Source organism: Triturus cristatus, chromosome 8 (genome assembly GCF_964204655.1).
Source record: "Triturus cristatus chromosome 8, aTriCri1.1, whole genome shotgun sequence".
NCBI classification, from domain to species: Eukaryota; Metazoa; Chordata; class Amphibia; order Caudata; family Salamandridae; genus Triturus; species Triturus cristatus.
Genome location: NC_140591.1, coordinates 469,378,437 through 469,388,650, shown reverse-complemented (window position 1 = coordinate 469,388,650; position 10,214 = coordinate 469,378,437). Strand labels below are relative to the sequence as shown.

Genomic DNA, 10,214 nt, shown 5'->3' with positions numbered 1-10,214 from the left:
GAGATGACCAGAAAGTGATTTATTTAAAATAGATGGGATGTTTGCCCTTCTCTCAATCAGGGAATTTACATAGCTGCCAAGGGACCCTAAATCATGTGTCTCAACACCAACTGCCCCTTGCTTTTAAGTCAACAGTACTTTGCATTCTGGGATTTTACAATATGTTGTTCTCATTATATAGTGCTGTTGTCTGGTTAAAAATCCAGAGCTGGCAAAGGGTGAACAGTAAATGATACTATTGGGCCACTTGGCACCTATGAATTGTCATAGGAAGAGATTCCATACTCCACTGCGTGGTTACCGGCCTCATGCTAATTCAATGTCAAGTCTATCTGTTAAGGGTTAACTGATGAGTAACCCTTCTTTCTACCTTTCACCTTAGAGAATTCTAATACCTTTTTGTGGGGAGGCACAAGTTCCTATCAATCAAAATTAAAAAAGCATTCTCAACTAAACATTCACATTGAAATTCGCTGATAGTAATTCTTATTACACCACTTAAATTTCACATTTCTTTGTAAAAGAGGGACATTTGCTTTCCAATAAGTTCATATGATTCTTAAAGCCCTTGTGTTGTCTTTAGTATTTTTCCAGTCTTTCTATTGCACACACGTGATTATACAATTTTTAAACATCGACCAAGAGACATCCGGCAGAAGCCTAAATCTCAGTTTTGATATCATTAGATAAAAACACTTCATAGCAATGTACTGTAGTTTCCATCGTACAACCATTTACTGTAGTTTGCATGATACAGTCAACAGGTGTTTTACGGTTGGAACACCGCTTCCTTAGATCTGTAAATGTGCCAATAAAAAAGAAAACATCCTTCTCGAGTTCGGAAGAGGAGGGAGATTGGTCTTGAGGAATTGGGTCATTATTATATGAATAATAAGGTGATCTCGTGGCAGGAGGTCCAAAACAAGCTTTTAGATCGAACTATACCCAACTTCCTTGACTACTTGCAGGTCATTAATTTCCTGAAGAAGGTCAATTTTCCCTCCCCTTCCGCGACGATGAATTTGGCTTCCCTGCTTTATGAAACAAAAGTTAAAGGCATAGGAAAATGGTACACTCTGCTCCGGAAAGATAGTGAGCTCCATATCCTACATATGTTTTTGGGTAAGGTTGAGCACGAAACGGGGTGCGCCCTGTCCTGTCAAGAGTGGCAACTACAAGCCCAGCTCGGTCATAAGGCTTTGAGAGCGGCTAATTTTAAACAGATGGCTTTTTTAAATAGATGGCTAGCATACTATACTCCCAAGACTCTGAGTAAACGATATTCAGATGTGGAAAATAGATGCTTCCGTTGTCAAGCTGAGGAGGAAGGAAATTGGCTCCACATTTTTTACACCTGTCCTAAACTTAATGAATTTTGGGGAAACATGTTAGTAGCTATAAGTCAGGCCATCCAAAAGCCGGTAGATCCTGAAGTTGAAATTGCCTTATTCGGAATCTCCAGAGTCAAGCCAGGCTTGACCAAACATGAACAAGTATATGTGATGATTTGTTCATTGATGGCACGTTCATTAATTCTTCAAAACTGGAGGTCGCTAGAGATACCCTACTTTATGAAATGGTTTAATAAAATGAAGCGTACGAAGGGGTTCGAGGAAGCGTATGCTATGAGGGCTGGAGCAACAAGTACATTTGTGAAGATTTGGCAGTTATTTGACAATGGTATTAGGAAATGAGGTTTTATGGTTTTATAGTTTTAGTACTTTTTCCCATTTCACGCCCTCAAGAAGCTTAAATATAGGGAGGATAGGAAGAAGGTGATAGGAAAAGTCTACTGTTTTGATTTATTATAAAAAAGGATTTAATGTCTATGAACTGTTATGCTCTCTACGTAGACCTCTCCCAGCACATAGTACTTTAAAGTATTTTTGCACTTTAGCTAAAGAACGTCCATGTACTGGTTTAGCATGAAAAAGGGTTTAATGTTTATGATAATGCTGCTATGGATGTTAAAGGTTTATAGTCTAAATACTTTGAGTATTTGTCTTTGTATTTATTTATTATTATTTTTTTTTAGCACTTTCTCACTTTTTGCACTTTAGGAATTGGGGTCCAGTTCTAGAAATGGATTTCATATTGAGTTAGTATTAAGCAGCAAATACTGTTTAAAAATTCATATGTACTGTATTCCGACACTTTGTAGTAACATTGGACTCTATGCCAAAATATTTATAGTTCTTCTCTTGCATTTTTTCACTTCACGTAAATGTTTTTTTGCCATTCAGTCATGGTATTTTAGTACATCAATGTCTAATTGTCTTAGGTGGTATATTATAAGGATTATGATTGATTTGTACATGGAGAATATTTCCTGATTGTTTGTTACTATCCCTGTTCTGCTTAATAAAAAATAAATAAAAAAAAACAACAACAATATTTAGAGTTTATGGTGACAGTTTGCAACTACTTAATCTGAAGTCATATGATACATCGTCTATTATGAGATTAAAGATCCAAGGGAGATTTCGCATGATTGATGCTTAAATATATAGGCAACAAAAGGACCTTACTAATTAATTTTTTTAATCTACTGGAAATCAGATTCCCCCTTTTCTAAAGAAATGTGAAATGTAAGTGTTTTAATTAAAATATCAGATATTATTAATATGAATGTTTAGTTATTAGGAATGTTTTTTAATTAAGTTATTTAAAAAAATTGTGGTAGATTTTTAAAGAAATACAGCACAGAATAAGAAGCAATGTACATTCCTGTTATATATGTAATAAAAAGATAGTTTCGACTGAAAAAAGTATAATCAATAAGTCTAAAGATAATAATATAATTGGAAAGTTCTAGATATCTTGTAATAGATCATGGAGACTTTAACTGATTTAGTCAGTACATTGACATGAACATAATAGAGTCCCATAAGGATAAGCAACAACAAGAAGGGATGTATGAAATGAAAACAGCAGAAAAACAAGAGAGGAAAATAAAGAAGAAAATAGTGTATTACACAGAGGAGCTGGAGATGGGGTTGGGATAAGCAGAGGAGTTGGTTAGTAGGAAGTGGAGAGGGAGGCAAAAATAAGACTGGGAGAATTCATGCTGGTAAAGAAGGAATAATGTGCATATGTCTCAAAGGATGTTTAATCTTTTGTAAGTATAGATCTAAAGTGTTCCATAGAGGTTTAACACGTCTATAGTCGCTATTATCTCAGAGTATTATCTGCGCCACTTATAAAACATACCCACGCACACATTTGTGATGTGAAATATTGTCAGAGTTCTTCCATCCACATAAAAGTGTGTTGATGCCAATTGTCTGAACAAGATCAATGAGATAAAGGCTCTTCACCATAGTTTCATGGAAAGATGCCTAAGCCAAGGACCAAATACAATTTCCTATGGATTTAGAGTTATATTAAAATTGACAAATCACTAATTGTCCATTCAATCTCAGACCATACATTTCTAACATCGGTGCAATAGAATCGCATATGGTGTAAATCGGCTAGCTTTTCTGGGCAGCTCCAACATTTGGGGGAGTCAATTTAAACCTCTTGATGAAGTCTGTCAGGGGACCAATAACATATATGAATAGCCCAATATCTGCATTGACATAGGAGGGGAGAGATCTTGTATTGTTTACTGTATTTCCAGATGTAGTGCAATTCCTTTTCCACGGGCAGCGTTCTGTTCAGGGAATTGAAAGATTTCTCCCATTTCATGACAACGTCCTTATTCATTCTTTTGCTGACTTTTCCTAAGATTTCATATGTGTTACTAGCATCGTATTCTTGTGTAGAGGTTTTTACCAGGTATTAAAAGCAATCAGTGAGATTTGGGGTGTTTAGTTTGTTAATAGCTGTTTCGAAACTCAGAAATTCATTAAAGTTTGCATTTGGAAATTTGTGTTTCGACTGTAACGTAGCAAACATGAAAGGGTAGATGTCAGCTTGGTATAAGTCCTTAAGGAGATGAATTCCTTTTGTAGCCCAGTCTCCCACCATCATTTTTTCCCACCTATTTTAATATTTGTGAATAACCTGAGAGATGTTAAATAGGAGCCTCTAAAGTTGAGTTGAAATCTCCGGTCTAGGATTATGATAGCTTTGAATGATTCTTTCTAAATATTGAGTGAATGAGAGACTTTTAATTTACACATAGTAAGAGAATTAAAAAAAGAAAATTGTTTTCTAGCGCAGGCAGTTTGCTAATTACATACATTTGTTAAGTTCATGCCATCCTTGGATTTATCAGATTATTACTTTGTAATGGCAATTCTGGCTTTTTTTTACTTGTCCAAATACATTCTGATATTGTTTTGTCAGTCACCTTGTAGAGGTTTGCTGATTGAAAAAAAGTTTAATCTGTGAGTGTCTCATCATTCTTACACACTCAATACTACCCCAATATGTTATACATTTTGGGAACAATGATTTGACTTTGTGAATCGTTGTAGCTTCCACATGGCTCCTAGTTTCTTCTATAGTGTTTTTACATTCTATCCTCAGATTTTTATAAGTTTTTTTGATTGCCATTTGAGTTCAAGCAAACCGATAATTATGGGATAATATATAATTTTTAACAGAAATATATATGTTTTGTCACAGTTATTAGAGTACCCTGGAACTAATGTGTATCTATTAATTGTTCCCAGTATTTCTGGAATAGCGGATCAGCTTTTTCTGTGCATATACCACTATTAATTGTGCCCATGAACTAAATGGTATGACTCTGATCTCAGAGTTTGTTCATATATCTCATATTTAAGGGACTCGATAGTAAGCAGGAATAACAAGGGGGATAATGGCACCCTTGACCTGTGCCCTGGACCAGATGAAAGTTCTTTGTTGTATCACCATTCACTCTAATGTTTGGTGTAGGTTGTGCACAAACAGTCATTACCATATGTTCAAAGTTTGGTTTTAAATTTAATTTCCTTAAAACAGCACACAGAAGGTCCACAAAACCTTGTTGAAGGCCTTCTCTGCATCTAGAGCCATGGCCATTGTTAGAAGAGTAAACAATTTTTCTATCTCTATGGCATATGCAAATAACCTAATATTATCTAATGTGTGTTGTATTGTGGACAATATGGGGATTATATTTTCTAACCTTGTTGCCATAACTTTGGTATACATTTTACAGTCTATGCTTAGGAGTGCTATCGGTCTATCATTTTTGGGATGAGTTGTATCCTTCCCTTCTTTATGAGTCACTATTATTGTAGCCTAGGAGGCCGTACCTGTGACTTTATCCGAGAGGGTGAAGTGGGTAAGGGGTTCCTCTAAGTGTCGGAGAAGTGTGGATTTTAGTTTTTTGTAGAACAATGCAGGAAAACTATATGGGCCAGGAGCCTACCCACTTTTAGACAGAAAATTGCCTTAATTATCCCAGAAAGTATGGATTTGTTTGTTTAATTCTTGACAATCATCTTTGCTTATTGTTGGAAGGTTTAAATTGTAAAGATATTTTTGACAGTCTTTCCGATTTGCCACTTTGTTAGATTATATAAAGTGAAATTAAAGGACTGAAAGTGTCTAGTATGTTTTCTCTGTCAACATTCACTTTGCCGCGATGTTTATCATGTATTGCAGTTATATTTGATTAGTTTTGTTTGAATTTAAGGTAGTTGGTCAATATTTTCCCTGTCGTTACTTTCTATGATGTGTTTCACTTTAGAAATGTTCAATCATTTATTTAGGAACTCTCTCATGGAGTACCTTATTATATTTGTGTTTTAGGAATTTAAGTCTAGGTATGCATAATCATGCTATGCCTGCTCTCTTTCTAGTTTTTTAAGGTAGTTGGAAAATATTTTCCCTTCTTTTCCTCTCTATGATGTGTTTCAATTTAGAAATGTTCATTCATTTATTAGCTCTCTCACTGAGTACCTTATTATATTTGTATATTAGGAATTTAAGTTTAGTTTTGCATAATCATGCTATGCCTACTCTTGTTCTAGTTTTTTTGTGTCTTTTTCAAGATGATTAAGCTTTGAGTTCAGTAATTAGTTTTTCTTGGACATTATACCTATCATTATTCACTTGATTGTTGCTTTCATAGCATTCCATAGAGCATTTGGTGAAGAAGATTCATGATTGCTTTCCTTAAAAATGTGTTCAATTGCAGAGATAATAGATTCCTTAGCCATCGGATCCTAACCTGATTGGTTATTAAATATTCTATCCTCGATATGGTATGTGAAAAGAAAGTGAAATCACTATCCATAGGATTTAGTAATCTCCATGGATCAATAAAACCATGAGCTATAAGTAGCCGTGTCATCTGCCTATGTAGTTTCTGATCATGTGGATCCCTTAGAATCTGTGATATGTGATCCTACAGGAGGATATTCTGTCACTGGTGATATCAAGTGGTAAATTAAAGCCACCCCATAATACAATTCCTCTCTTACCAGACAGTCCTGAAACTTACTTATTTAAGTCCACCCAGATTTGCACGTCATCACTTGTTGAGGGTATATTTGACAATATAGAAGTCTCTGTCATTCAGATTCAGTTTGTTTATGAGCCATCTGCCATTTTTGTATAGTGCCTATACAGGTAATGGCAGCTTTTGTTTAGATTAAAGGTATAACCCTGGGCGGAGTACGTGGTGCAGCACTCCGCAGAGTTCCATGGAGTTGGAAAAAACTCTGTGGAACTCAGCTCCACCCCAGTCCCACCCCAAATTAAAAAGAAAAAAGAAAAAAAAACACTTATCTCCTCTCTGGTGTCTGCAGGCCACCCTCCTCCTCGCCGTGGTGTCTACTTCTTGCCGCCACCCCCCTCCTCGTTGTCAGTCGCAAACCCCTACGTTTTACGTCTTGCGTGGACTGTGCAGGCGCAGCCCATGCAAGAAGTACAATGTAGGGGTTTGCAGCAAGGACAAGAACGGCAGCAAAGAGACACCACGGTGAGGAGGAGGGGGCCCGCATACGCTAGAGAGCAGGTAAGTGGACTTTTGTCTATTTTTTGGGATAGGGGCTAAGGGTCTAACTCCGCTCCTCCATGGAGTCGTAGTTTTGCCTCAACTCCGCGTTTCTAACGGAGCGCAGAGTTGGTAAAACTCCGTAAACTCTGCTGGCGGAGCGGAGTACGCCGCCCGAGACACCATTTTTCTTTTTTTAATAACTGAAAAGTATGAGCTAAATCCAATCCATGTGCTACACATGTGTTGGATCACATGCATTGCAATTCTTGAATCGCATAAGAGAATTATATCCCCCCCCCCCCCTAAGTTTATGACAGTAATCTTTCTTTCTTTTGCCTAGATGATTAAGGCCCAAAGTGTTCAGTGCTAATATTGTTATTGAGCTGTTGGACATGGTAAGTTATAGTATAATGAGTAGATGGTATTGCAATATGTCTGACAGTAAATATAGTGATTGATCTGTACCCTTATGAAGGTGCTCTAAGGGTCTAGCATATAGAACAAATAGAGCATCGCTATTGTATGAAAAAGCAACCATTTTGTTTTGTTCCCAGCCTCAAGGGATGAGGATAAGGCATGAGAGTGGGGTGAATGTGTAAAAGGCAGAAAGTGAACATGAAATAAAAAGTGACAGAAATAGAGTGGATGAAAATAGAGAAACCAATACTCAAAACCATTCCGTAACCCTCCAACATCTCAAAAGCAGGAAGGTAGTGAAGACAACAATCAGACCACCACTAGAAGTTTGCATCCAGAACAACATATTATTAAATATGGCTGAAATGTAAATATATACATGGGCAAACTGCATCGGCCTTAAGGAATAGTCAGTACAATGATAAGAATAACATAACAAATAAAATATAAAATGAGCATCATATTTAGTTCTAGACTTACAAAAGAATATTTCAAAAAGAATACACAGTAGTAGTAATAGGAGGCATAAGAGCTGAGCTCAAACTATAGACAGTTGCAGACTTATATCAGAATGAAAAAAAGGGAAAAAAACAAAAATGGGAGTACACCTCTGAAAACCCAATGGGAATGCTGTACAACTAATAGACATCTAGAAGCAGAATATCAGTAGGCTGATAGACATGAGCTGCAACAATAATAGCTATGAGTTTTATATTGGTTAGTGATTAAATACATTGTCCTGTAGGATAATATATGCTTGAAAGCTGGCAGTCATTGTGGTTTATGACTGACTATTGGCTTATAATACATACAGTTCAACGACAGCGCGGGACATCTGTCCATTGCTCTGTACTACTTAAATATTGCTCTCTAGGCAAGAACTGTGTTTTGCTACTGTATTCAGAACCTCATTGACTAGTTAATTACAGATATGAGGGTTCAAGTATATATATGGTAAGATCAGTGAGTTAGATTCAATCATATTATAGTTTAATAGATTGTGTTAAGTGGTATTGAAGCATATTAGAAGTTATTAGGACATATTAGAGCATTTTGGTCATTTAAATGTAGAAGGTTAGAATGGTCAAGAGTAAGGTTGTAGAAACCCCTCTAAGAAAATATAGACAGTCTGAGGTATAAATCTTACGTTTGCACATTATTGTCATGTGTACTCTCATCAACAGCACCATCATCATGAGTACCCACAATGTACCCTAATCATTGACCAATGTTAACCTACACCAAGTCACAAGATAGACAACTGAATGTGTGCCAATAGTAAAAGAAAATCCGTATTTAATTGTTGAAGGTTTGAAACATAACAATCAAAGTCTTAATGTTCATTAAATAAGCTTTTTCCAACATGAAATATTTTCATGTTGGATGGGCAGGCACTTCAAAACATCACATTTAGTGCTTTCAATGTTGGTTGCAGAGCTAGGAATCCTTTCCTTTGTGAGGTTGTTACTTTTGCATAACCCCGAGAGATTCCTATTTTGCTCTATTGCATTCAATTGTTTTAATTTTATTCATATGATCAAGGATCATTTCAGAGTGTTGGTACCTAAGAGGTTGGAGAGACATCTGTCTTGGGAATCTGGAGCTGATTGTCTGGCTGGAAGAGACCCTCTATTTTGAAATCTTCTTCTAAATGAATACCAAGTACTTGTGGGATCCAGGACTGTAGAATAGAGACACAATTCTTGGGATGTTTTTCTGAGTTTTCCAGAAAGCCATAGATCCTGAGGTTACTTCTTCTATTTCTGTCCTCCAGCTCGGTCACTTCTATTTCCAGACATTCAACCTTTTTGGAAAGAATATCGTTTTCTTCTGTAGTACGGATTGAGAGTCTTCATTTTTACCAATTTTGCATTCTGCTTTCTCTGGACAGTTTGATAAGCTTTTAAAGTTAGTACTAACACCCAACAACTTGCTTTGCAATAGTTTGGTGTTCCATTTTGTACTTTGAGATAGGTCATGTAGGGAATTCAAGCATTGTAGAATGAGTTCTATTAGTGCTGGTGGCTCTGCGATATCCTCAACAGGTAAGTCAGGAATTGGCAGTTCTTGTTCTGACCTTTTTTGTCCAGCTTTTTGTTCCTTGATTTCTTTCAAGTCCTTAATACCTTTATCTTTGGTGCCTACCATGACATAGTTTAGGCGTCCTCTGTGAACCTGCAAGAGTGACAAATGTGCTTAGGAGATCAATCACTTGTAAATATTGTACTCACAGCAATAAGACACTTACACTGCAGAAAGAGGCCTAATGAACAACTTTTAAATATGTGCTCCCAACAGTTCCTCTTCATTGAGATATGTAACCACAACCAAAAAGACTTGTGAGAAATGTAGCTAAATAATTCTCCTTGGAACAAAAAGATAGTCACTGCGTTTGCCTGTGGTTTTACGAGAATTATTACATTATACTGTATAAAACAGCTTATGCAAATATTGTTCAGGCTTGGTAAACAGTTCAAAAGCAGTGCCTCCACTATGAGCACAGCACAGGATATATAGTCTGTATCCAAGAGACTGCAGTCTGATGGGAGGAACGTGTCACATGTGTTTTATGTTGATCAAATTATAAGTAATATTCATAGCTCATATTGTGACATATACATAGCCAAATTCTTAGTGCACATGAGACCTCTGGTGTTATGTCACTGTGATGAAAGTGAGCGCTCCTAGCAAAAGGTCGCGGAAGGAGCAAGTTTCCCATATAACTCGTACTCTCATAGTGATCTTATCTCCAAAATCTGTATAATGTGACCACAGGGAGTGCCTCTGCTACAAAGGCATGGCAGGGCCCAGTATGTCTCTGGTATACTGCAGGAGCTCAAGACTACAGCCCTTGTGCAATCCTACCCCTGGGGCAATGCAATCATGAGGAATGTCT

The 10,214-nt window shown here is 36.7% G+C and overlaps 1 protein-coding gene across 8 annotated transcripts in view; it reads right to left on the bottom strand.

Annotated features, from left to right (window-relative positions):
• Positions 1-8,597: 8,597 nt before the first annotated feature.
• Positions 8,598-10,214, bottom strand: part of LOC146802355 (uncharacterized) — an 87,129-nt gene continuing 85,512 nt past the window's right edge. For all 8 annotated transcript variants that reach the window (XR_014967742.1, XR_014967745.1, XR_014967744.1 and 5 more), the window contains one exon: positions 8,598-9,493. The gene's annotated coding sequence lies outside the window, so the exon portion shown is untranslated. The remainder of the gene's footprint in view (positions 9,494-10,214) is intronic.